This window comes from Podarcis gaigeae, assembly GCF_964106915.1.
Source record: "Podarcis gaigeae genome assembly, chromosome: 8".
Lineage (NCBI taxonomy): Eukaryota > Metazoa > Chordata > Lepidosauria > Squamata > Lacertidae > Podarcis > Podarcis gaigeae.
Genome location: NC_139684.1, coordinates 60663180 through 60691101, shown reverse-complemented (window position 1 = coordinate 60691101; position 27922 = coordinate 60663180).

Here is a 27922-nt window from a genome sequence, read left to right as displayed (position 1 = left end):
AAAAGAGAGAGGAAAGGTAGCATATAAATAAAGGAGGAGCAGGATGTGGCCTGGAATGAGAGTTGTGCTGCTGGGTCAGGTCTGAGGTGAAGTAACTTAACAGTGATGCTATGAAGGAAAAGAGGGCCTAAACTTGTATATCTCAATCACTGTGTTGAGATATTGTGTATCGCTGTTCAAAGTTGACTAAGGACCTTGAGCACATAAAAAGAGCCCTGCTGAATGAGGTAAAAAAAGATCCTTCTAGTCCAGCATCCTGATCTTTCAGATGCCTGTGGAAAATCTGAGAGTAGCACCTGAACGCAACAACTCTTCCTCCCCTCTTGTGACTTTGTAAGGTTTTATGGATATGTTACATTCATCACCCAGATACTTTGTTTACTGTGTCGTGTATAAAGCCCTTAAATAAATAAATAAGCTTACAGCTCCTCTCTCCTCTTCAGCATGAGACTTCTGAGCAAAAGCAGGTTGCTTTTTGAGGATCTGAGGCAAGGATTTCAATTTGATTAATCCAGCTGCTCTGGGGTGTGTGATGGGAGGAGAGCAGTCTTTTCAATAGTCCCTCAAAGGCTCTCCCTTACTCGCTTCCCAGAAGTAGTGTGGCAGAGTTCGTCATCTTTGTTAAGGAAATTAAACCGAGGAGCTAAGTCCCTGGGTGAATTTGCTATTAAGACTCAAAATAATCTGTGGATTGTTATCTATTCTTTTTTTAGATTTGTAATTGGCTTTTCAAATTCTACTGTTCTAGTTGTGCTTTTGGCTTTGTAATTTTTGGGATAAGAAAAGAGAGAAAAGAGAGAAAGGAAGAAAGAAATTTCATGGTGGATTTTCTGTCTCAGAAATGGTTCTGTAAGAGACAAGTAGCAGAGGTTCCCAGAGCTGGCCTGTGACATTTGCTGTCTGAGGTGAAAGTCAAGATGGCGCCAATTCCCAATTCCACATACAGTTGTTGACTGGATCGGCAGCTGAATCTTATGTCGACACTAGTGGTCCTCCACTACACTTGAGATCAGTAGGCTACCTTAGGAGGCACAGGGTGTTTGTGGGGCACACACAAATCTGTTCTCTGATAGTAGGAAATGGTGTGTATGTGTTATGAGGAACAGCCAGGAGGAGGTTGCTGCTGCATGACCGCCTTCTGCAGTCTGAGGCAGCCTGAGGCAGCCACCTCACTTTGCCTTATGTTAGGTCCACTCGTGGAGGCACTTACCCAGTAAGCAACAGGACACAAAAGCTGAACAAATCAAAGAAGGGCCCTAGAATATCTTTGAGAGGACCAGCCAGCACGTCCTCATGTGCTCTTTGTTGATGGCTTTAGTTCAAGTGGGATTTGGGCAAATGGTCCCTCTTCATGTAAAACATCTGAGAAATTCTGAGGGATCCCATGAGATTTTTCTCAGAGGAGGGTGGGATTCCATATAACCCCAAAATGGCATCAGATAGTGTGTGAAATTTGAAATGGATTTTTTTTTGTCCTCAGGCAAGTAAAGCCATTTCCGAGATCCGGAGGAGAGGGGGTTGCGGGCAGAACCCCCTCCCACCCTGGCGGGGGCTGGCCCCTTGCCCCCGCGAGACCCAGGGAATTCCCGGGGCGGGCCTTCAAATCGGCCTGCCAATCTGCGGGCCGAGGAGGTGTGGCCAATTCATACTTAAGGCCAGGCACACCACGGGATCTCCCTCTTTGCCCCGGCCTTGCGCCACAGGACAGGGTCGTCGGGCGTGTTTCACTACCTGGATGATTTTATTTTGGTAGCAAATAGTACCCAACGGTGCGCTGCCCTTTTGGAGGCTTTCACAACACTGGCAGGGGAACTGGGGGTGCCCCTGGCCGCGGAAAAAACGGAGGGGCCAGCAACTACTTTGGTCTATCTAGGCATCGAGTTAGACACGGTGGCCCAAACATCTAGGCTGCCCAACGAAAAACTGGCTGCCCTTAAGGCGCTGATTGAACAACTACTGCCACTAAGGAAGATTACCCTGAGGCAAATTCAATCCCTTCTGGGTCACTTAAACTTCGCTTGTAGGGTGGTGGCACCAGGCCGCCCCTTCTGTGGCCACTTGGCCAAATCGGCAGCAGGACTCAGGGCACCGCAGCATAGGGTACGTCTTTCCAAAGAACTTAAAGCGGATCTGGGTGTATGGCTGCGATTCCTCGACAGTTATAACGGTATATCCTTATGGCAAGATTCCATGGCACTCGAGGCGGACTTCCAGGTCCAGTCAGATGCCGCAGGGTCATTGGGCTTCGGGGTATATTTCAGGGGCCAGTGGTGTGCACAAAAGTGGCCTCCCGACTGGCAGAGCCGTCCCATCACCCGGGACCTCACATTCCTGGAGTTTTTCCCTATTGTAGTGGCGGTACACCTTTGGGCTGAGCAGTTTCGCAACCACAGGGTTTGTTTCAATACGGACAACCAGTCGGTAGTATCGGTTCTTGTTAGACAGTCTGCGCACTCCACCAGGGTAGGAAACCTTTTACGATCCTTCGTCCTTCTGTACCTGGAACGAAATATATATTTCTCGGCCAAATTCGTACCTGGCGTTAATAATGACATCGCTGACGCTCTGTCTCGTTTTCAGATGGAGCGCTTCCGCTCATTAGCGCCGGATGCGGAGCCATCATCAATGCATTTCCCGGAGCATCTCTGGAGTCTTGGGAGCATGAAGTGATCGAGGGAGTATTCGGAGCAGTGGCCCCTTCCACAATGAGATCATATAAAAAGGCTTGGGCCGATTTTTTTTAAAGTTTTGCAGTGCGATAGCCAGCACAAGTCGAAATTCCATTCCTATGACTAAGGAGGTGCTCCGTTACTTAGCTCACCTGAAACAGCTTGGCAGGGCACCAAAGACGCTCAGTATCCAATCCGCGGGCATATCATATTTTTGTAAAGCCTTTTTCGCCACCGACCCTTGCGAGGCATTTATCGTGCGTAAGTCTTTGGAAGGTTGGCGCCGGCAGCAACCTCCCGGATCAGATAAGAGGAGACCCATAACTTATGATATCCTGACCCAGATTCACAAAACTTTGCGAGCTATATGCTGGTCAAAATATGAAGCTCGCCTATTCTCGGCCGCTTACTCCATCACCTTCTTTGGTGCCTTACGAGTGGGTGAGGTAGTTTGCGAGGGGGGAGTCGCCCATTCCCAAAGGGGCATTATGTTAAGCGATCTGACCCTCTCCGAGTCTGACCTCTTCGTTCAGGTGCGCAGCTCCAAGACAGATCAACAAGGAAAGGGGGCTCTCCTCCGATTACCAGCAGCGCAGGGCAAGGGGCCCTGTCCGGTTAGGGACACGAGGCGTTTCTTCTATTTAAGACCCAATGGCCCTGGCCCCCTACTTATACATGCGGATGGATCCCTTCTAGCCACACACCAATTCACTCGCGTGATGCGCATGGCATTAACAGCTTGCGGACTGCCCGTGGCCGAATTTGCGGCCCACTCCTTTCGGATTGGGGCAGCCACCACCGTGGTGCACCTGGGGCTCTCCATGGAAAGGATAAAAGACTTGGGGAGGTGGAAATCTAATGCGTACAGAGTTTACGTCAGGAAGAATCTTTGACTAGCATGGGTATGCCTGACCTTGGTTTCTTTATCTATTTGCCTTACAGAATGCAAGAAAGTGCGCATTTGGTTGGTGGGCCACAGCATAGTGCATTGGGCTAGGATGCGTGCCAAGAGCTCTGGGTTGGGGCAAAATCTGAACCTGCCCGGAAATGTGGAACTGGCCTGGATAGCGCGTAGAGGGATGCGTTGGAGCGAATTCAAGCCAGTAGTGATGACGAGAGCTGCCGCTCAGGGGCCACCCGACGCCCTGGTTGTACAATTGGGGGGAAATGACCTGGCGTACCGCAAAGCTATTGATCTAAGATGGAATATTTTTGACGACTTCGTGGATTTGTTGGCGGTTTACCCTAACATTACAATCTTGTGGTCCTCGTTACTTGAGAGGAGGACATGGAGAGATTGTGTGAGCCCGGTGGGGATCAATAAGGCAAGAAAGGTCTTGGAGCGGGCAGTGGAACGTAGAGTGGTGGCTCTGGGGGGGTGCATCATAGATCACCCAGGCATCCAGTACAGCAACGAGGCCCTCTACAGATGGGATGGCGTGCATCTGTCAGATGCTGGTAATGATATGTGGTTGGGGGATATTGTAACAGGGATTAGGAGTTGGTTACAGGGTTAGGGTTAGGGTTAGGGTTTGGCGGCGAGCTCTGCTCGAGTGGCGGTTATGCATTGGCAGGGGTTAATTTTTATGCAAATGGACCCCCAATGGAAGGGGTAGTCCGTTAGAGGACTCCGGGGTGTGTGGCCTTGTCCGCAACCTGGAAGGTAGGGCCTCCGGCACGCCCCCGAGCGGTGACACCCGTGGGATCCTAGTTGGCGTACTTAAACAGGACCCCCATGGCTTGTGTGTAACCCTTCCCGGTCATAATGCCGGGTAGTCGATAGGAGCCAATGCCTAAGGCCAATACCTTCAATTCTTTAATCAATAAAGTTGTGGCCTTTTACGCCCATTAACCTTAATTAAAGTGTCCGTGTCTTTATTTCACATGGGGGGAGGGGAGTTGCCACTCCGAGATCCGGAGGAGAGGGGGTTGCGGGCAGAACCCCCTCCCACCCTCGCGGGGGCTGGCCCCTTGCCTCCGCGAGACCCAGGGAATTCCCAGGGCGGGCCATCAAATCGGCCTGCCAATCTGCGAGCCGAGGAGGTGTGGCCAATTCATACTTAAGGCCAGGCACGCCCCGGGATCTCCCTCTTTGCCCCCCCTTCACCAGGTGAGAGGTTTTCCCGTCCCACCCACCCTTAGGCTTAGTTAGGCATGACCTTACTATGGACTCCGGTTGGTCGCCGCAAGGGCCTGGTAGGAATTTTTCCAAGTGGGCACACTTGCAGCCTTTTGGTTTTTTCGCCTACCTCGTAGCAATCGTCACAACTTCCTGGTATTGGCGGTAAGGCATTGGCAGGGGTTAATTGTTATGCAAATGGACGGGGGGGGGGAAGGAACTGCCATCACCTTCCCCCAATGTAAGGGGTAGTCCGTTAGAGGACTCCGGGGGGCGTGGCCTTGTCTGCAACCTGGAAGGTAGGGCCTCCGGCACGCCCCCGAGTGGTGACACCCGTGGGATCCTAGTTGGCGTACTTCAACAGGACCCCCAAGGCTTGTGTGCAACCCTTCCCGGTCACCATGCCGGGTAGTCGATAGGAGCCAATGCCTAAGGCCAATACCTTCAATTCTTTAATCAATAAAGTTGTGGCCTTTTACGCCCATTAACCTTAATTAAAGTGTCCGTGTCTTTATTTCACATGGGGGGAGGGGACTTGCCACGCAATCTAAGACAGGCATGCCCAAAGTCTGTTTTGGGGGCTTAAACCGGCCCACCAGTCGGTCTAATCTGGCTCCTGTGGCAGTTAACTTTGGTTGGCCCCTAGGTCGGCCCTCACACACACTCACTTCATCAAATCTGGCCCTCTTTGAAAAAGTTTGGACACCCCTGATCTAAGGACAGGGTGGCAAACCACTGGCCTGCAGGCCTGATCTGGCTCACTGAACCTTTCCCAACCACCATCATTCCCCAACCCATTTAATCAGTGACATTTGTGGTGCTGAAGGAAAGCACCATTACCAGACAAAGGCAACTTCCCTCTTTGCCATGCACTGTGGAAACAGGAAGGCTCACTGCAATATGCTCTGAATGCTATGCTATCGCTGGCAGCACTCAGGAACAGATCAGAGCACTCCTTCCTGTTTCCTGAGTGCTCTGCTCTGCACTGGTGTTTCTCACATGGTGATGGTGGCTGAGCACTAAGCAAAAAAAGAGGATAATTGACCATGGCTGGCAATAATGAGAGCCCAGTCTAGCTATGCCTTCTTCACCACTACTAATGCATTCCAAAGGACATTTTTATGACTAGGAACATTTCTCAAAAGGGATTTCAACACATCCCTAATCAGCAATATATATTTCTATATCTCTCTATCTCTTTATATATGCAGGAGCATGGTGCCTATATTCACCAAGCTTCCTGCCTGAGATAATATAACTGTGATCTTTCATTCCCCATTTCCCCCATGCCCACCTCTCATGGCCTGTGTCTTGGCATTGCTTGACAGCTGGGCCCATGGAAGCGAGTGGAGCTGTCAGTGGTGATGGACATTTTTTATCAGTGCATGACTCCAGGTGGAATACACCCCACTCCCGCCCTTGGCGGATGCATCTGACAGCCAGGTGTGCAGTGTCTTCAGTGAGCCAAGATAGTGTGTGTGTGTGTGTGTGTGTTTATGTGTGCAATGGACAAAGTCTGCAGAGAGCTTCTAGGCACAGACGCTTTCTCTGTCATTCGCACATGCATACATTGGTGCTAAACAACCAGTGCTTTATTCACACATAACACAATTAAGTATGTTGAATGTGCATGGATATCCTTTCCTGTCACATGCAAATGCAATCACTCTACTTCCATGTATATTGGAAGACTTCTGGATTCTGTGCATAATGAATTGTCCCAGGAGCTGGGCTTTGCTTTATTAAACCTCACCACAAGTCCCCCAAAGCTATGCTGGAAGGCAAATTAGATGTGGGGGCTTTTTTTGCAAGGCAATTGAGAGATGCAAAATCTAACATCCTTCTTTAAAAAATGGCCTCCAGACCTTTGCACTAATTCCGCGAAGACCTGAAAAACAGTTGACACACCTAGGTGAAAAACAGCTGACACACGTTCAGGTGAACATCTGAACATAGCTGCAATGAACTTGACATTAGTTCTAAAAGGTTTGCTGTAACATAGGGCTTTATAGGGTATTAGATATTGCATGATGCTTTGCCTTTACATATTAGCTTTTCTTCATTTAGGAAAAGGGCTACAGCTCAGTGGTAGAACAGCTGCTTTGCATGCAGAAGGCCCCAGGTTCAATTCCTGGCATCTCCAGGTAGGGTTGGGAGTCTGAATTCCTGGAGATCTGCTGCCAGTCAGTGTAGACAATACTAAGCTAGATGGATCAATGGTCTGCTATGGAATAAAACCATCTTATCTTCTATATAGTTTGGAAAGTGGTCTGTCTGTCCGAGGAAAAATGTGGGTGCATGGAGAATAAGTTGCATGCAAGCACAACTTATCATTGCTGATCATGGGGTGTGTCTGTTAAGGCATCAGCCTTAGTCTCTCTATCCTCAGCTTTGTGGAACTTGAGCCAGCATGTGATATCCTTAACACAGATCATAAAATGGCAAGTTTTTAATGAAATTATTGATAATAAATGCCTAAGAATTTGCTGTCCTTTCAAGCCAGCCAAAATCAGCAGCCAAAGCTGACTGACTCTAATGGCAGGGCACGGCCGCATAGCGATATCACATTGTTCATTTGTGTTCCAAATTAATGATTACCATTTAGGAATGGAATTCTGAAAATCTCAATGTTTTTGTTAGCTGCATGGATTCCCCCTCCCCCCCAATTCCTGCTTTGTTCCTTAATCTCAGTGAGAAGCGAGGCATTTTTATACCAGTTCTGTTTAATATTATATGTATATTATAAATATATACATTCCAGGTTTTCTAAAGAAACCAGCACTTAAACAGATACATATAACGATGCATATAAATGTACAAAAATACATACAAAATTATGCTGTAGAAATATAATACATAATATACAGTATGTTCCTGTGAGCGAAGTCATTGGGAGACTTGTACTCTCAGCAGGGTCACCCAAGGCAGCAAGGTCAAGGGGGAGGAGCTAGACAAAGAATGATCCAAGAAGTCCTCAGCAGCAGAACAGGCAGAAGATAACAAGCAGTATGTTATAACGGCTGTGAAGGCAGATGAAGGCTGCAACAGATAATAATCTACTGGTTGTTGTGATGCTCATGCCATCGGAATAGAGCCTTACTGCAAAGACTGTGCTTTGGTCAGCGGGCACTGATCTCCACATACAAAACAAATTCACACAAAGGCATCTTCCAAAAACTCAATCGCTTTTCCCACCTGGGCAGTTATCTTTCCACAAGGGCTGTCACTGATGCCAAAATCCAGCATCGCTTGAGCTCTGTGAGTGCAGTTTTCTCCCAACTGAAGTGCAGAGTACTTGAGGACTGGGACATTTGCAGGGAAACCAAAATGTATGTTTACAAAGCTATTATACTACCAACCTTACTGTACGCTTTTGAAACATGGACCACTTATAAATGGCATCTCCAGCTCCTCAAAATATTCTATCAGTTGTGTCTCTGAAAAGTTTTTACATATCACTTGGGAAGGAAGGCGAACTAATGTCACTGCACTGAAAGAAGCAAAGATCACCAGTGTCAAAGCAATGCTTCTTCAACATCAACTTCGTTGGACTGGTCATGTTCAGATGCCTGATTATCGTCTTCCAAAGCTACTACTCTATTCTGAACTTAAAAATGAAAAGTGTAATGCTGGTGGTCAGCAAAAGAGGTTTAAAGGCTCTCTCAAGGCAAATCTAAAAAAAATATAATATAAACACCAACAATTGGGAAACACTGGTCTGTGAGAGGGGGAAACGAGCTAAGCGGAAGGCACGTGTGGCAAACCTTCACCGTGATCAACTCCTGCCTGGAAACCTATGTCCCCACTGTGGAAGGCCGTGTGGATCCAGAACTGGCCTCCACAGTCACCTATGGACACACCATGAAGACCATGTTCATGGAAGACAATCTTATTTGGCTATGAGTGATCGCCAAAGAAGAAAAAGTATTTTGCATATAATTACTTGGTTTCTTAAAAAATGAAATAAAATCCAACAATGTACAAGTGGCTCAGATATAGGTGGGCAGTTGGTATAAAAGGCAGTTGAATGCAAGTTGCTCAGTTGGGTCAGAACCACCAAATTCCATGCGCAAATCTGTTTAAAACTAATTCCTCCTCCATCCATAGTGCAACTGGTAGAGACAGTAGACTGATATCCTTGCCTCTTTTTTGGCACAATAACAATACTCTCTTCTTTTTATGTGTTATCTAGTTAACTGACAGTTCACTTGGCTTATTCCCAAATTCAACGTAATTTTATTTCATATAATTCAGTAATGCTCATATCACATTTTTATATTACATTGTTTTAATTTCATTAAGTTTTATACACTCTATTTAGCAACTTTTTGTTTTATGCTGTTGTGCCAATTCAGTTATTTTCTCTAATAATCTAGCCAATTCCCTCTCTCCTTGTTAATTCAAATAAAATGATAATTCTTAAAAAAATAAAAAATAAAAATGAGCCCGTTGTGACTTTTTAGATTATCTTTATGCTGTTTTCGCCTTCATAATCACCTCATGAAAGACGCCGCTAATATTAACATTTTAAAGATTGCTGTGGTTGGGCTGAGGATAAAGAGTCAATGTCTTCTCAAAACACATTAAGGGAATTCATGCTGCTGCTCTGCTTTGTTTTAGAATGAGGACTTGAACTCAGGCCCCTTGTGTCCAGGGATGGGGAAACTTTTTAGCCCAAGAGCCACATTCCTTTGAGTTGATCTACACTCCCACTCCCACCCCCCCTTCTCATAACAATGTCACAGGAGAAATTTGAACCTTGAGCTAGACAATGTAATAGTCTTTGCAGCGCTGACCCAAGACATTTTGACAGTGGCGTAGCACGGGTTGCTATAGCCCGGGGCCATGCGGAGGGAGGGAAACCGACAGAGCTGCCTAATGGTGTCCACGTCACACAGGAAATTGCAGCCACCTGGATAATAATAATAATAATAATAATAATAATAATAATAATAATAATAATTTATTTATACCCCGTCCATCTGGCTGGAGAAGCCATTTTCAACAGAGCCCAGCAATGGAAGTGCACAGCTATACTGAGGCAGCACCGGGTGTTGAAATTTTGCACCCCAAACAATTTAGCACCCGGGGCAACCCCATGCTACGTCTCTGCATTTTGGCACCTGAGATGAACCATGGAACTGCCACCTGATGCTGCAGCTGCTTCACCCTTCTGAGCTGCTGCAATAAAAGGCAAGGCGATGAGGGGTAGGAGGAAGAAGTGGATGGGTTTGAGCACCCTATCTATCAACTACCCCTCTTCCTTGAGCAACAAGAGAGGTGACTGATATATGGTGGGGACAGAGGGTTTGTACAGTGCAAGAGGACAGCTGGTGGACAGAAGAGGAGGCAATGATGGCAGAGGCAGCAGTGGGTTGATCCAACACCCAGGGGGTCCCAGATCCATTGCCCAAAGCAAGGTGTTTCACTCTGCAGCATGCAAGGGCCGCCCACAAGTCTTTGCATGCATAAATGCATCTGCCTCCACAATCAGTGATCTGGGGGACAGAGATTTGAGGATTTGAGGAAGCCCTGAGAAAAGTGTCCTCTGGTAGAAGTGGTGGTGGTGGGCTGCTGGGGTGAGCTGGGAGCATCGGTCTGCCATTTAACTTTCCCGCAATGCCTGGGAGCAACACTACTGTGTCTCACACAGAGAGGCAACAAGCTGTGAGTGGCTGCTATGGGTGCAATTGAATCAACTGGCTTCCTGCAGCTCTTCTGTGGCACACTAGTGGGTGCTCCAGTGGGAATCAAGGTGACACACATTCGTGCTTGAGCCTGTAGAGTGGTATTTTCATAAATCTTGAGACCCAAGAGACAGAGCAGCCTCTGTGCTTTTTGTAAAGTCACATGAGCCATACAGTCTTAGGCAATGCTAGATTAAACCCTGTGGGGGGCCCTAGGCAGTTGAAATCTTGGGGGCCCCCTCATAGATGATCTCCTAATACATTTTTGTAATTTTATCTCAAGATCAAACCAATATTATTTTGATCCATTGTCTCCGGGCCCCTAAAAGATGTGGGGCCCATAGTCCAGTGCCTATTCTGTCTATTTGGTAATCTGGCACTGGTTTTAGCAACTTCCTGTCCTTTTCTGTTCCCGAGCAGTGATTGCTGGGAAGTGAACATGACAAGGTCTGGGCTGCAGTGAAAGGCAGGGGGCAGGTGCTAATGAAGGTGACATCAATTAAGCGAGCCCTCTGCTAGCAACAGCCGGGTGAAGGAAGAGTGATAATTAAGGAGGGACTCACTACTTCACAAGCCAAGAGAAACCTAAGCCTTGAAGGATAAAGAAGGGTGATGCTGGGGCATGGTGATGACAGACAAGAGAGCGCCATTGCCTTTGTCGCTCTGAACTCAAATGCAGACTTTTCTCAACATGGCATTTCTTAAGTGGGGCTGCAAGCTTTGATCAGCTCATCTGCAACCCTTACTGCCCCCCCACCCCCATCTCCTACTCATGAAGCTGTCACCTGCACATGTGCAATGGCTGTCTGAAATATACACACATCAGCTGAACTGCAAAGAGAATATGGCTTAAGTTTTCCTTCTGAAGCTGGCTTGAGGGAAATGCATCAAACAGCAGTATTTCTCAAGAAACTACAGCATAGCTCTGCATCTGGGTAATGTCATGTGTACACTATCCAAAAGTCAACAGTGGAAGCACTGGTGGATGAAGGGGGGGTGGGGGGCGGTCCGCCACGGGTGTCATCTGGGGGGGGGGTTGACATTGCTGCTGCCCCCGGGATGCTTGGTGCTTGCCGCGCACCCCTCCGATGGGCACCACAGCCCCTGGGAAACCATGCCCCCGGGAAGCAAGCCAGCCACGCCCCTGGATGTATGCCACTCCCGGTGCCCAAGCAAGTAGCTTCGCCACTGAGCAGAAGTGCACTGTGGCAATGTTTACACAGCCTTAGTTCATCCTGATATTCACTAAATCAGAATAAGTGATTCCCTTGCCATTGCTTTTGTGTATTCACCCAGGTCTTGTATTTACAGTATAATCACATTATTTTGAGCATCTGCCTATCTCTTGTGCCAAACATTTCACCCCTGTCTATTAGCAGATCCTGCTTCAGAATGCAAACTCTGCTGCAATCCTGCCTTGAGGGGAGAAGACCTGGGTTCAAAACATCCCACAGCCTCTGATAGTATCCAATTGTCAGTACTCACCTGATTACAGTTACGCCAAACGTTCCTCCACCGAGCTACCATCTGAAAAATACCCAGGACCCTATTAATCTGCTAATATTTATAATTGTGGCTGCAGGGAATAACCTCATTTCTGTTGAGAGCTTAATTAATCATGGAATCAAAATGACTCAGGAAGAAGGTTTCACTAAAGAGAAGATAAATTTGTTCAGCTGGCGGGAGGAAGTGGAGCAGCCTGGGTCGGGTGGATCCTATATCACGGATGCCAGTGCCAGCCAAAAGCTCACATGAACTTGCCACAGAGAGGACAAGGGGTGAAGGTGAAGTCATCCATCAGAAACAAATAGCAACAACATGAGAGCATGCCTTGAGTTCCAAACGGAGATGGGATGACAATGGGGGAAGAGTGTTGGACTTATTTCTCAAGTATTTCAGAGAGTCTGTAGCTTATTCTTGAATTGGTTTGCTTTTGGGAAGGTGAGGAGGATGACTTTCAAAGTGGATTTCCAGTAAAAAAAAAAAAGTAAAGGTAAAGGACCCTTGGACGGTTAAGTCCAGTCAAAGGTGACTATGGGGTTGTGGCACTCATCTGGCTTTCAGGCTGAGGGAGTCAGCGTTTGTCCACAGACAGCTTTCCGGGTCATGTGGCCAGCATGACTAAAATGCTTCTGGTGCAACAGGACACTGTGACAGAAGCCAGAGTGCAGGGAAATGCCGTTTACCTTCCTGCCGCAGCAGTACCTATTTATCTGCTTGCACTGGCATGCTTTCAAATCGCTTGGTTGGCAGGAGCTGGGACAGAGCAATGGGAGCTCACCCCATCGCAGGAATTTGAACCGCTGACCTTCTGATCAGCAAGTCCAAGAGACTCAGTGGTTTAGATAACAGTGCCACCCACTTCCCTCCGGATCTCCAGTATGATTGGTGCAGGAGAAAGGTCATAGCATCTTGGTGGTTTTCCTGGCTTCAATCTCTGGTATCTCCAGGGAGGGCTGCAGAATAATCTTCTCTGAAATCCTGAAGGGTCAGTGTAGATCAGGTGTAGGAAACCTGTATCTTTCCAGATGTTGTTGGACTCAACTCCCATCAGCCCCAGCCAGCGTAGATAATGGTGTGGGATAATGGGAATTGTGGTCTGACAACCTTTGGAAGGCCACAGTTTCCTCACCCCTGGTGTAGATAGTTGAGCATTTAGATGGACTAAAGGCCTAGGGAGTGCTAGGGAGGTGGTGGTGGAATGATGCATTAAGGCATAATTAGCACACACATGCTGACATAATGAGCTGAGAGAGAGCACAGTTTACATTGAAAACCATTCTGTGGTCCTTGGATGAAGAGCGGTATAGTTAGTTAGTTAGTTAGTTAGTTAGTTAGTTAGTTAATAAGAATAACCCTCAGATGGCAGGTGAAAGGTTTTTCTGTTTTTGCAAATGATCACGTTGAAAGTTCATAATTTGCCAAAACCAATTCTGAGCCTAAATAAGTTCAAGTAATCACTAATCTGACTGTACATGGAATAAACAAAATTTCATCTGCTTTTGCAAAATGGCAAACCTAGCCTTATTTTTACAGAGCGCACTACCTTAAAATCAAACCAGCTCCAAGTGCAAGGTATTGTGATTCATACCTTACTTTATCTGTCAGAGGGTAGGTACCTTCTCTGTATTCTGAAAGTCCTGTTTAGTCCACTGTGAAGGAGAAGAGATGAGCTGTGGCAAGAAACACCCGCCTGTTAAAGCACCGGGAATGATTGCTTCACTAAAAGTCAAGGATGAAGAGCTATCTGTACTTGTGCATTTGTTATTGATCCAGGTTGAAATCAAATCACTAACCTTGCCAGTCGAAGTGCTTATATCCCATTACCAGCCCTTTCTCCCCAGATCATAATCCCCCATCCCCTAGCAAGTCATATTAGCTTGAAACGGTGTCTAAACTAGATAGAGGCCGTGCTCCTAATCCCCCAGCAACAGGACATTGCTGAGTGATTTAGCCTGGAGTGGTGAAGGCAGAATGATTATAATCACCAAAGACACACTATAGTTCTGAGCAATTCGTACCACCTACCATTCAAAAGGTCTAGATCCCATCTTGATATTTAGAGCAAGCAATCAAGTCAAAGCAGGGATTCCTGCCACTTGCAGCGCTTGTGCTATTTCTAATAAGCATCTGGGCAGGACCGCTGGCCCTCTTAAGCCATCTTGCAATAAACAAGAAGTGATGTCCGGCATTTTGACATGTACCCTCTTCCTCGTCTAGTGTCTGCTGAGTAGCAATGTTCTCTGAATGGACAGTAGGTGGCAGTGGAGACACATCAAGGGGACTTCTTGGCATGCCCTTCCTGTCTCCAAACAATTTTGGTAGAGTCAGGATGACAGAGCAAAAAAATGCCTTTGCGCAAGGAAGACTCACTGTCCGGATTCATCCCTTTAGCAAGGAGTGCCCCATTCTGACTTACTATCAGTCCTGGTCTCCAGATGTCTCAATTGCAGCTGGCCGGGGAAGTCAGAGAGGGGGGGGAGATGGGAAAGGCTAGCAAGTACATTGCACACAGCAGTTTGGCATATCAGTTGCAGTAAAGCCACAGGATTCCTAATCACTTGGTAGGCTTTTGCTTCCTGGATCAACCAAAGGGAAATATTCTGATTCCCTTGTGAAGAAAAGACGTAGAGGGAGGAGTTCATGGGAGATCTTGAGTGCTTCCAGACGGGGGTTTAATTAGGTATGTCTGATAATTCCAACAAAAGCAGAAATGGGAGTGGAACTTGCTGATGCTCATTTACTCGGCCCATGTCTGGGACAGAAATCAATCCAGCAAACACAATCGGTCTTCACTATTAGTGCTGTTTTCAGTCAGCAAAAGATACACAGTTGATTACACCCCCCCTACCAATTTGCATTGTGTTTCCTGTGCATTGAAATGAACGGGGTGGAACAATAAAACAACCATGTAATTAAATGATGTAAATCATGCAAGTTACGTCACTTTGCCACAGTGGTCAGTGAGGTGAATAACATAGCTTTGGGCAGAAAACAAACTGCAGTGGAACGGAAACAATGCCGCAGGCAACAAATGCAGAGCGGAACACGAAATGATGCCTTCTCACACCCCTAGGCTTCCTGCCGAAAGCAGAATATCACAAGGAGGGCATTGACAACTGCTCATCTTCTACCCAGGTCCTCAGCAGACCCAGACCGACTTGGGCTATTGCTAAATGCCCTCCCTCAATAAGCCAACCAACCTGGGTGGCGGCGGCAATGGAGGCAAAAACACACCAGGCACTATTGCTTCTTGCTTCAAGCCTGTCAGAATGAAGAAAGTCTGTGAATATTCTATGCATTAAAAAATAAAAACAAAATCAAATTTCTTCACCAAAAAAGTGAATTTCCTGAGGTGTATAAGATATGCCTATTTGCATAATTTATTGACTGTCTGCTAAGAAGGAAAGCCAAATAACTATCAAAGGAAAGGTAAAGGCAAAGGACTCCTAGACGGTTAAGTCCAGTCAAAGGCGACTATGGGGTGCAGCTATGGGATTGAAACCTCAGTCTTAAAGTGATTGCGGTTCATATAACAGACCTATTGTAGATGGACGAGTGGTCTAGGCAGCTTCCAACACTGTCATAATTACAACCCACGTTCTTTCTTTCCAGGTCATGACTAAACCGCTTCTGGTGCAAGGGGACACCGTGACAAGTGCCAGACTGTGAGGAAATGCCATCTACCTTCCTACTGTAGTGGTTTTTATCTACTTGTGCTGGTGTGCTTTCGAACTGCTAGGTTGGCAGGAGCTGGGACAAAGCAATGGGAGCTCACCACCGCTGTGTGGATTCGAACCACCAACCTTCCGATCGGCAAGCCCAAGAGGCTCAGTGGCTTAGACCACAGCACCACACACATCCCTATCAAAGGAACTACTGCCCTGGCTACCGAAAATCTGGCTGAGTAGCCCACCCCCTTTCTGGGCTCCTTGAAATAAATATAAAATCCTTAGAAAAAACCAATTCAACAGTTTCTAAATTCTCCTGCTCCAGAGGCTAAGACCCGAACCAATGGCTTCAAGTTACAAAAGAGGAGATTCCAACTAAGCATCAGGAAGAACTTTCTGACGGTAGGAGCTGTTTGACAGTGAGACAGGCTCCCACGAGAGGTGGTGGACTCACCTGTCTTGGGGGTTTTTAAGCAGAGGGTGGATGACCATCTGTCATGTATGACCTAATTGAGATTCCTGCATTGCAAGGGGTTGGACTGGGTGACTCTTAGGGTACCTACCAACTCTACAATTCTATGATTCTATGGGCAACATCATGGATGCAACAACAGGATGGTGCTTTTGTGGATTAGTTAGTGTCCCAAGCATGTGATGCCAGTGCATGGCAATGCAGATTTATCTGGGAAAAAATAGAGAGGCTGGTTTCACATGTGCATAGTTCTCTCCTTCTTCTGGCTAGAAGCCATTGTGGCAGGACAGGAGACAGGGATGTATAGCAGCAACAGACTGTAATAAATCTATGCTTTTCCTCCAGTAAAACCTCTGTGCTACCTACAGGACCTGCCAGATTTTGCTTTCCCCCTTTCCATTTCTCATTCAAGGCTGGCATGCAAGTGAGACTGGTACTCGCCAGCCTTAATGGATCTGACTGTGAGAAGCTGTTTGCACCTCAGTCTCTGGAATGTGCCCTCCAGGTGGCTTCTGCAGCAGCAAACTCTGGCGTGTATCGGTAGCGCAGCTTCTTCCACAGAGGCAACAGTAGCAGAGATGGATGAGATTGTCATGCCCACGCAATCGGAGGGGAATGGCCCTCGCTGGTATTTCCTCTCCTGCCTGTAAATATCACTGCAGGTTTATTTTATTTTTTAATTCTCAGATTCTAATATCCCACTTTATCGCCTCAAGAGATTCTCAGAGAGGCTGACAAAAGGTTCTCACAATAAGTTCACATTCAAGTCTCGTATCAGAAAATGAAATGACATGGTGTCCGTGTGGTAACAGTGCCAGGATTATTCGTGCAGATTATTTCCTGTCTTCCCACACTATTGGCTTTTGGCCACTGCCTGCAAGGTAGCAGAACTCACTGGGAACTTCTAGTGGGACGCAGTGGGGCCAACATTGTGCAGATGGCAGTGAACCACACCAGGTCAGGACTGGAAACATGTGCCAGAAGCCCCCAAATTCTTCTCCAGATCAGATTAAAATCGAAGGGTCCCCTGTGGCTTTTGACTTCCACATTCAGTTTCTCCAGTGCCCACTCTTCAACACAGTTCTTATTATAGAAGCCAACTCCTAGAGGCCAAGGTCCCTTCAGCCTCCCCAATAAAATATTTGAGGGGGTTGCCCTCCCAAGTTCATGGGCATTGCCATTCACAGAGGACTAACCACTACACAATAACTTTTTGTTATGTGGGGCAGGGCTTACCTGCCCAATATTTTATTAAGTTGGCACCCCTGGTCCCTATCAAAGCCATGGGAGTCTGTTCCACTGTTGAAAAGCTCTCACTCTCAGAAAGCTCTTCCTGATGTTTAGCCAGAATCTCCTTTCTTGTAACTTGAAGCCATTGATTGAGGTCCTAGCCTCTGGAGTAGGAGAAAACTACAGCCCTTTAGATATTTGAGGGGACTATCATATCTCCTCTCATTCTCCTCTTATGCAGGCTAAACATACCCAACTCCCTCAACTGTTCCTCATGAGACTTAGTTTCCATCTCCACATGTTCAACTTGTCAACATCTTCCTTAAATTGTGGTGCCCAGAACTGGACACAGTATTCCAGGTGTGGTCTGACCAAGGCAGAATAGAGCAGGACTATTACCTCCCTTGATCTGGACGGTATACCTCTCTTGATGCAGGCTAGAATAGCATTAGCTTTTTTGCTGCTGCATCACACTGTTGACTCATGTGGAGCTTGTGGTCTACTAAGACCCCTAGATCCTTTTCACGTGTACTACTGGCAATCCAGGTATCCACCATCTCATATTTGTGCAGCTGGTTTTTACTACCCAAGTGTAGATCCTCATATTTATCCCTATTGGAATTCATTTTGTTAGTTCTCCAATCTGTTGAGGGCATCTTGAATCCTGATTCTGTCTTCTGTGGCATTACCTACCTATCCGAGGTTGGTGTCATCTGCAGATTTGATGAGCATCCCCTCAATTCCTTTATCCAAGTCATGTATAAAGAGGTTGAACAATGGACCTAGGAAAGAACCTTGTGGTACCCCACTTGCTACCTTTTTCCAGGATGATGAGGAACCATTAGTGAGCATTCTTTGGGTCCAGTCAGTCAACCAGCTACAAACCCACCTAACAGTTACCCCATCTAGCCCACATTTCACTCGCTTCTCCACAAGACTATCATGGGGGATTTTGTCAAAAGCCTTAACGAAATCAAGCTACACTATGCCCACAGCATCCTCCTGCTCCACCAAGCTTGTAACTCTATCAAATGAATGAATGAATGAATGAACGAATGAATGAATGAGATTCCTCTGGCTTGACTTATTTTTGAGAAACCCATGCTGGGCCTTAGTAATCACAGAATCCTTTTCTAAGTGCTCACGGACTGACCATTCAATTATCTGTGATCTGTTATAGGACCTTTCCTGGTATTGACATCAAGCTGACCAGTCGGTAGTTACCTGGTTCAGCAATGAGCAGAAAATTTACCTTGGCTGAGCATTGGCTGAGTTTGTGGACTGAATAACAAAGCAGATCTGGATGATTTGGGTCTCTCCTTTCTCTTCCCAAGCCAAGCTTGAAGCCAATACTCTGCGCCAGAGTCAGATAGTACGATCACAGAGTCCTGTGCTGCTCTGTATTTCAGTAGTCCTCTAGACATATAGCTCTATGTTTCCCCATATATTTGCACTTCTCTAGGTCTATGGGCTTTGTAAGAAGTAAAGCTGTCCAAAATGTTGCCCATGGAGTTCTAAAGAGATCAAGGCCTTTTAAAAAAGCACAGCAACAGAGGTTTTAAAATTATTATTAAAAAAGCGAAAAGCTTCATTTAAGTTTTTTTTTTAAAAAACCCTAAGCTAAGCCACCTTTTATGAAATTTGTCTGGTTTTGTTTTTTTTTGTTATTCTTTCACTTGCATATTCTGTCTGTTAATTTGTCCATTAAATGCCAGGTCCCAAAGCTGCAAATGCCAGACTTCATATAAGTCTGCCCTTAAAGTTCCCACAAACCTGGCGATAATAAGTCTTGCAGGTATCATAAGGGAATGATAAAATCCTTGAAGCTTGGGCTTCCCCTTTGAGTATGGAAAGAAGACCAATTTTGGGGTCCATTGCCACTAGTTGTTCTATTGTTTGGCACTTGATTCTTTAAAGAGGGACCTTGATAAAAAGTGACATGTTCAATTCACTCATCTAATATTGATCAAACAATAGTTAAATATTTTAAGTGGTTTGGTTTTTTTTGGAAGATTAACAAAGAACAGAGCAAATTATGATAATTACTATCTATAGTGGTGGACCAGCTGTTTTTCAGTTGATCTGCCATGTGTGATCTCCTCTTTGAAGAATGCCTGGTAAGCTTTAGAAGAATCCCAAGGTTGGCAGGGAAACCACTGCTATAAACCAACCCATGTAAGATTGCAGTGTTACTTCCACTAATTATTACCGCCCTCACCAAACTGGTGCCCTCCAGTTGTTTCGGTCCCAGTTAGCATGGACGTATGGTGCTGGCACTAATGGGAATTATACTCCAAAACATCTGGAGGGCACCAGGTTGGCGAAGGCTGAGTTGCCATGTCCTTCCAATGTGTTGCATCAGGGTAGTAGCTACAGTACCCCCCTGTTCTCCTGTCAGGATAAGTAGCACGTAGCTGTTGCTGATGTATCTTTGAGAAGACATGAAGCAATAATTTACATTGCCAGGCTATATTGCCCCAAATAGTTTGGGACTGGCTGCTCCCCTCGGTTTCAACCTGAGTTCTTTCCTGGACCTGTTGCTAGAGAGAGATTCTTTTAGGTTTAAATACAATTGGTCAATCATGACACATTCTCCATGTGAAGTATTTGCCCCACCAGTGAACTGGAAGGGTTGGAGAGTTGCCATCAACATTTTATTATTTAATTCTTTGAACATTTATAGACACCCTTTCATTTTAAAATAGCAAAGCGGTATGCAGGCTAAAATCAAAACAATAAAATAATAATGTATTAAAAACACAAATACAACAGATATCCAGAATTTCTAGCAGAGCTAGTACAACAAACCAGGGCTTGGGAATGCCCTTGGGAGTAGCTATTTTTTTAACAAGCAGGTGGGATGCCAACACCACAGCAGCATGCTGTATCTCTATGGCAGTGGTGGGGAACCACTAGCCTACAGGTGTAATTAGACCTGCGAGGCCTCTTCATTTGGCCCACCAGGCTTCTTCAGCGAAGGACGAAAAAGGGGATGATGCTATTGTGATGTCAGATGATTGACAGGTGGGTGACCCCATGCACCTGTCAAAGGTGTTTGGGTGGGATGTGTGTGTTGCAGGTAAGGATTTGTCCATTGACTAGACGAAAGTCATTCCATAGCATGGGAACCACTATGAAGAAGACCGAAACAAAATCCGGAGTGAATTTGGGAGTTGGTCCCCCAAATTTTACACAAAGGCAAAAGAATTTATGTATCATTTGCCCAACTTTTCAGTGGACATTTGCGTGTCCTGGAGTGGATTGGTTCTGAAAAGCAAGTAGCTGATTGTATTCCGTACTCAACTGGAGCAGACATTTTTAAAGAGCTGCTTTATGAGTTGGCAGTTGGGAGGTGGGGTCTGCTTTGATATTTTGATATTGTCTTTTGGTTTAAACCCTTTACCGAATGGTTCTGGAGCTGTAATATAGATTTATTTCCAGGTCTTTCCTGTACAAAAGTTGCACATTTCTCAGTTTTACTTGGGCACACTTTCTTTTAGCAGAAACGAGGCAGGGGGAAGTGGTGGGAGATGTTTGTGTGGTGGCATCGAATAGACACATGGATAAAACCTATTTGTGAATTGTGCAGTAAGATGAGATTGCCGAAGTGATTGCTGAGTGATGGACATGAATGATTTCCTCCCTGCAGCCTTGCATTGATGGATGAAGAAGAATTCATGTCACATTGCACATTATATAGCTTCCCCACTTCCCCCCCATTATTAAAATCCCAAGAAATAAGGACAGGGGGGGAAATGTACCGGAGGGAGAAAGATAGGCCACAGCACGTAACCTAGCCATGTGAGAGCTGATTCTTGAAACAGACCTGAAGTACAGCTGTCTCCAACCAAATAATGTGTACAAAAGTGTATATGTTACAGGAAACTGTGCATAAAAAAATCTGTATTATAGAAAATAGCATGTATTCATAATCTGATGCAGAAATGAGGCACGGAGAAATGAGAAATGGAAAGAAACTAAAATTTACAGATTTGTCCATCTCTATTTCCATCCTCCGTTGTTCCTCCTAGTGTCTGATTCGAACCCAAGCAACTTTTTCCAGGTGATTCGTGTTCTGTCCCACTTCTCGCCGTGGCCTCTCTGCTGCATGCATGGTCCCTGAGGGCCCAAATTCAGTGTGAAGCTCGCCATGAGGAACAGTTAAACATCTATTGGGCACCCCATTTAAATGAAGCCAAAGAGAGAGGAGGGGAAGGGAGAGACATGCATAACAAGGTACATACAGGAATAAATGGAGTTACCCTCCAACCTCTCTATTTCACTCTCCCCAAAGCCATGCTTCCTCCCTATGTCACTCTTGCTCTCTCCAGCTTGTTCCCCTCAACACTCCTGCTCCTTGTTCTTCCTGAGCGCCTTTGTCTGGCTGGAATGTATCCTTGAACTCTGATAATGCCTCTTGCATGCCTGGATGAAGGGTGGGAAGATGGGTTTGTAGAAACCTCCTGCTTGTGCATGGTTGGAACGTAGCCTACTGTACAAAGGCACAAGTCACATCCATTGCTCCACCCACTTTCCCCTCTGGCTCCACCCACCATGGCATGCGGCCCCCAGAAGGTTACCAGTGAGGGAATGTGGCCCTTGGGCTGAAAAAGCTGCCCCACCCTTAAGCGTAGCCAACCCTAAGCTAGACGGACCAATGGCTCAGCTCAGTATTAGAACAGCTTGGTATGAAAAAGCTCCTCTTTTTGTCAAGTCACGAACCATCCACTAGTCACCTTTGTCGATTGCCCCAAAGGTCTCGTGTTATGATATCGGCAGCCCTGAATTCTAGTGCTGTGCTTCTTTGCCTCTGCTGCAGCGCATACAAAGGTGTGCGGATATGTATTATTCCAGAATGTCCTTATTTCACTTGTACAGGTCAAACCTTGAAGCAATTGCACTGTTAAGGATAATGCTGCTTTTCTTTCTCTTTCAGCCATCCCTGGCGCCTGGCACCTTTCTTCTAATCTGGACATCCCTAGTGCATCTCATTTCCCTCGGGGGCAATTGCAAAGCGGTGTGTCATTACTACCCGCTTACATTTGTTTTCCTTTCATTTCCTTTTAGTGCCCTCCTGTCAAGTTGTGTTTGACTGAAAATAAAAACCCGGGTTAATGTTATCTTGCATCTCAATGTCACTACTCAAGGTTTTTTACGACATCAATTAAATCTCCAAGCTCAGCCTTGCTTTTCATTTTGTCTTACTTCTTTCTTTCTTTTTTTTTACCCCTAAAGCAAGAGCCATAACTCAGAGCTTTTAAGTCCCAGTATAATCTTTCCTTTTTCTTTCTCTGTGTAAGAAAATGATTCTTTTCTTTCTTCGTCTTTCTTTTTTTGTACCGTTGGCTGAGGAGAAGCACCAGAATTGAGTGCCATTAAAAGTGTGGTATAAAAAGGAGACTTCGGATAGCAATCAAGAAAGGGTGGAGAAGATGCCCTCTACACAACCCCCTCCAAGAGGAAAAGTGTTTGGAGGCGTCACAATGCTGGGGCCAAATCTTAACATGGGTGGGGTGACAACATACACATAAGAACATAAGAAGAGGCTTGCTGCTGGATCAGCCCAGGGGTCCTTCTTGTGTGACACCAGGGTCTCACAGTGGCCATTCTGATGTCCTTGTGGGAAACCTGCAAGTCTGACCTGAGTGGAGCACCAGCACTCTTCCCACCTTCTGATACCCAGCAATCGATATTTCAACACTGCCTCCTACAATGGAGGAAGGACCTCGCTTCAACAGAGCTGCCAGGTCATAAAGGATGTTAATGGCCAGTTCACTGTATGTGGTGGGGATCAGTTCAGTCTGCTTTTTGCAGCAAAGAAGCTCAATCCAACACTAGAGGATCAGAACACAACACCCGGCCAGGCTGCACACAATAATACATTTCTTGCATGTTAAATAAATTTTGCACAAAGGTACAATTGAGAATTTCTAATGCGGAGGTGGGCTGACTTTAGGTTTGCAGACCTACTTTTTCTTTGTTTTATTACGAACCTGAGATCCACCAACTGGAGTCAGGTGCAAAAGCCATACCCTTAGATGATGATGATTAAAACTGAACCTAGGAATTTGCTTTGAGTAACAAGACTGAAGTGGGCTCACAGTTCTTCCAAACAAAAATCCACTCCTGGTTCAACTGGGCAGCTGGTCCACTCCTGGGCAACTGTTTTATTTCTTAAATCCAGAAGAATCATTGCAGGCTAGAGGAGTTATTTTGTTACAAAACAACAGGAAGTAAGAAATCCTTGCTGATGTACTGGAAATCATTCAGAGATCTACCATTTGATCTTGTCCTGTCATTTGCCCAGCCCTTGTCCTTATCTCTCTGAAATCCTCAGTTGTCCTTAGAGCTCTGAAATCAAGTCCAGGTCATTCAGAACTCCAACATCCAGGTTGAAATTTTGGTGGAGAGAAAGCTGGAAGTGCCCCAACGTTGTTCAGGTTCTGTGTGCAAAACCAAAACGGCAGAGATCTTTACCTCTTTTCTCTGGCATACAGCCTTCTACATATTCCTTTGGTAGACAGAGTAAAACCTGAACAGAGCTTTCAAGAGAATCAACTGGTTGTTCTCCAGGGTCTCAGAGGAAAGTGAAAGGGGATGAAAACCAATGCTCCCTGACCCCGAGCTCATTGATGCAAAGTCGTGGCCTTGCGATGCTCTTCACTTTGGTTGAGTTTCACCGTCACTTGGCTGTGCGTTGTTCCAATTACGCAGTGGCGGGTGAGAACTAGAGGCTAACGGTGCCTTTCATCCCCTGCCCGCAGTTATCCGCTTGCAACTCTTTCTGTTCCTACTCCATTATGATACAGTGCATAGCACTTTGTTCCTCCAGTCGTTGAGACCTGCAGATCCGGGGGCACATTGACACCAGATACTGAGTGAGTATCTCTCGGGAAACTCCAATGAGCCAGAGACAATGGAGAGGGAGGAGAAAGACGCCTTCTTCCTTGACACACGCTGGAAATGTTGACCCCATCAAGAGAATGATCGCATGTGTGTAGAAAATGAGATCTTCTTGGGCACCTTGCAAACATGGCTGGGCTGTAACTGAATGGAAAATGCCACAGCAAAAAAATAAAATAAAATGAAGAATAAGAAGAATCCCATAATCATAATTTAACAGCCTTGTAGTGCATATATCTGCAAGAAGCATAACTCTAAGAATAATCTGTTAAATGATTTAATCACAGTAGGTGGCAAGCAGTATATGATGCAGGAACATTGAATATTTGTTTTCACCATAATTTGCTACCCTGCCTGTCAAACAGGACCCAAGCTGGAGAGGTTGTCTCCTTGTATCTCAGGGTGTTCCATGGGTAGTCCAGCTTTCAGATTGGTGGCAAATGGCTAAGGACCAGAGGAGGTTGGTCTGTTAGGGTGAATGGGGCACTGATCCACCAGCCGCACTGTCTGCGCTCAGTCAAGCCCCACCTGCCTGGCTTTTACATACACCCAACACAGAGAGTGCCCCTAGCTGTCAGCTTCTTCCATGGTCTCAGTGTTGTCCCTTGTAAAACTGAGCAGGGAGGAGGAGGAGGACAAAACCAGAACTTATTGGCTCTGTCATTGGTTCTCTGGCTCCACCTATTGCTTGGTTCCCTGCCTTCCGCCCTACCAGTCTCAATGAGCACCTGCTGCTACCGCTGCTACCGCTGAGCATTTCCCCAAAGTTCTCCCTTGTGGAATTCGATGTTGACTATACTGCAGATAGGGAGACTTCACCAATGTTTGCAAACATTCCTCTCCTATCATTTGTTGTCCCTTGTTATTTGATTTCATTTTTTGAAATTCAATGGTGTTTGATTACTGGCAGGTACTGCTATTAATGACAGTATTTCAAAGGTGACGTGGAGTGCTGTTTGTCACCTGAATTAAATAGATTGCAGGTTGTAATATTTCATGTTGGATGCCTGCTCAAACAATCAAGAAATGCCAAAAAGAAAAATGAGAAAATCTTGAACATTGTGAATGAATCAGTGCTACTGGAAAGGATACCCACACACCCTACATTAAGCTGATCAGCCAATTCTGTCCTGTCTGGTGTTGCTAGATGCATACACACCATATATTTAAAGCACTTTCCCCTCTTCCCAAAAAATCCTGGGAACTTTAGTTTACTCTCAAAGTGCTACAATTTCCAGCACCCTTAACAAACTACAGTTCCCAACATACTTTTTTTGGGGGGGGAGGGGAGATGTGCTTTAAATGTGTACATAACCTGTCAGTGGTCATAGATTTCTTTCCTTACATTGTGTGCCGTTCCATCCTGTTGGGAACATTTTGCATACCCTCCCATAAAATGCACAATCCATTCACCACCACCAACAAAAAAGGAATATAAGAAGCTGCTTTATACTGAAACTGTTGGTTCACCTAACTCAGTATTGCCTACACTGACTGGCAGGGGTTGTCCAGGGTTTCGAACAAGGGACGTTCCCAGCCTTACCTGGAGATGCTAGAAATTGACCCAGGACTTTCTGCATACAAAGGTAGATCTTCTCCCACTGAGCTATGGCTGCCCTTTCCCCTTTTGTTCACATTGTTTCTGCAAAATACATACTTCGTGTGAACTTTTTACACATCCCAAAATTATAGAATGGCATGATTAAGCTGGGAGTTCTGCTCCTTGAGAACCTTTGAATTTGTTGGAGCAGATCAATCTGCCGCAAAAATTTAGATCCAATGAACCTTGCCCAAGAAGAGGAGTTTGGTGCCTCCTGCTTCCGCCTGTGCCAGGAATGGAGGTCTCCCTCAAAACCGCAGGGAGAGACAGACAAAGATAAACAAAGAGTGATGGGAGGAACTAATTCTTTGAATTCTTCTCTGGGTGAGAGAGGAACAGACTCTCACCTGCAGATTGCTCTGTGGTCTGGCACTTACTACCCTATGGAATGCGAGGGTAGGCAAAGGCACTGGGTGCATGGAGCACTCCTACTGCCACAACACCCCATATCCATTCCTGGAAGCAGACAATATCCTGCTAATTGGGCTTTAATCTGCGTAAAGTACGGGCACATGTGAGAGGCAATGAGACTACAAACTGTGGATCATCTCAGCTACAAGGATTTAAAGGTTGGAATTGAGATAAGGTTTCATTCAGTGCCAGAGATGGTGGGGGGAAGGTAGCCTACAGTTGTTTTTCAAAGTTTTTCTTCTACATTTCTGGTTTAGCAACCCTCCTCAGAATGCAAGGTTAAAATATAATATAAAAAGTGAGTGTGGAAGAAACGGGATTAATAACATGAAATTAAACATCAAACTGGAACTGCATGTGTGAGAGGAATGGAATGGAGAGAAAGTTTGACTCTTTGAAAAGACTATGTTGGAATATAGAAAGACCACCCACACTCTGTTATTTTCAAAGGAATGTGAAGGAGACTGAGACAATTTGGAATGTACTCTAACCAGAAAGATAACTGACTACATTTTTTTCATTTTGAAAGGAGAAAAGGCGTCTGCCAGCTGCAAGGTCAGAGGTTTTCTTATTAATCATTGGTAGTTGGAATCAGACCGCTCTTCCTAGGTTGGGGGAAAAATGGTGAGGGCAGTTTATTTGTTGGAACAGAGGGGTCTCTAACAAACTCTTGAATTATGGGATGAAGTGATGCAGAGGCTTTTGGAAAACTGCGAGACAACTGCTTCCCCCGAGTCACAATGGGAAATATCAACAGTTGGAAGAATGAAGGACACAATAGCATATATGGTGGAGACAACTATCTTGAAGGGAATGTAATTGAAATTATTAAGATTTTGAAATTCAGAAAATAAAAACAAACAAACAAAGAGGAGTGCATCAAAACTAGCACTTTAACTAAATTGTATAATCTGGCACATAAATAATTGGCTTTAATAATTGTATTAATTGGATAAAATTGGCATTGTTATAATGAGGCTGTTATTGGAAGGATATTGGAAAATCAATAAAAAAATATTTATCAAAAAAGAAGAGGAGGAGGAGTTTGGCAAGGCCTGTAATTACTTAGATTTTTTTGAATCCAGAGAGGGTTTCTTGAAGGGTGGTTTTGCAACTGTCTCCTTCAAGTAGGCAGGGACGTGCCCCCCCCCCCTTGTAAGGAGGCATCAGTCACCTCCCTGGCCCAACCTGCTGTCCCCTCCCTGCTATTTTTATCAGCTAAGAGGAGCAAGTGTCCTGAGTGACCCAAGAACCTTGTCCACATCTTTGAGCCATACTACCTGAGACTTATCCAACACAACAGGACTAGACTGTGCTCGGGACATCTCTCAAGATTCATCTGCTGTAACAGGAGAGCCAAGGTCCTGGCAGATGCAAGCAATTGAATTCTCAAAATGCTTTGCAAACAGGACACAGCAAGCTGCTATTGGTTTTACCACCTCCTTCAGGCTGAGGGTAAGAGGCACAACACTACCCAGAAAATCTCTACTGGATTGCACAATGAAGATGCAATGGAGGCAGCAAAGTATGACTTCTTTGTTGCCTTCACTGCCACTGGGTAGACTCGATGATGAGTCCTCACCAAAGTTTGATTGCATTGGGCTGGAATTTTCCTTCACTTGTCTTTGAGCCATCTGCCAGCTTGTTTTCTCTCCCTAAG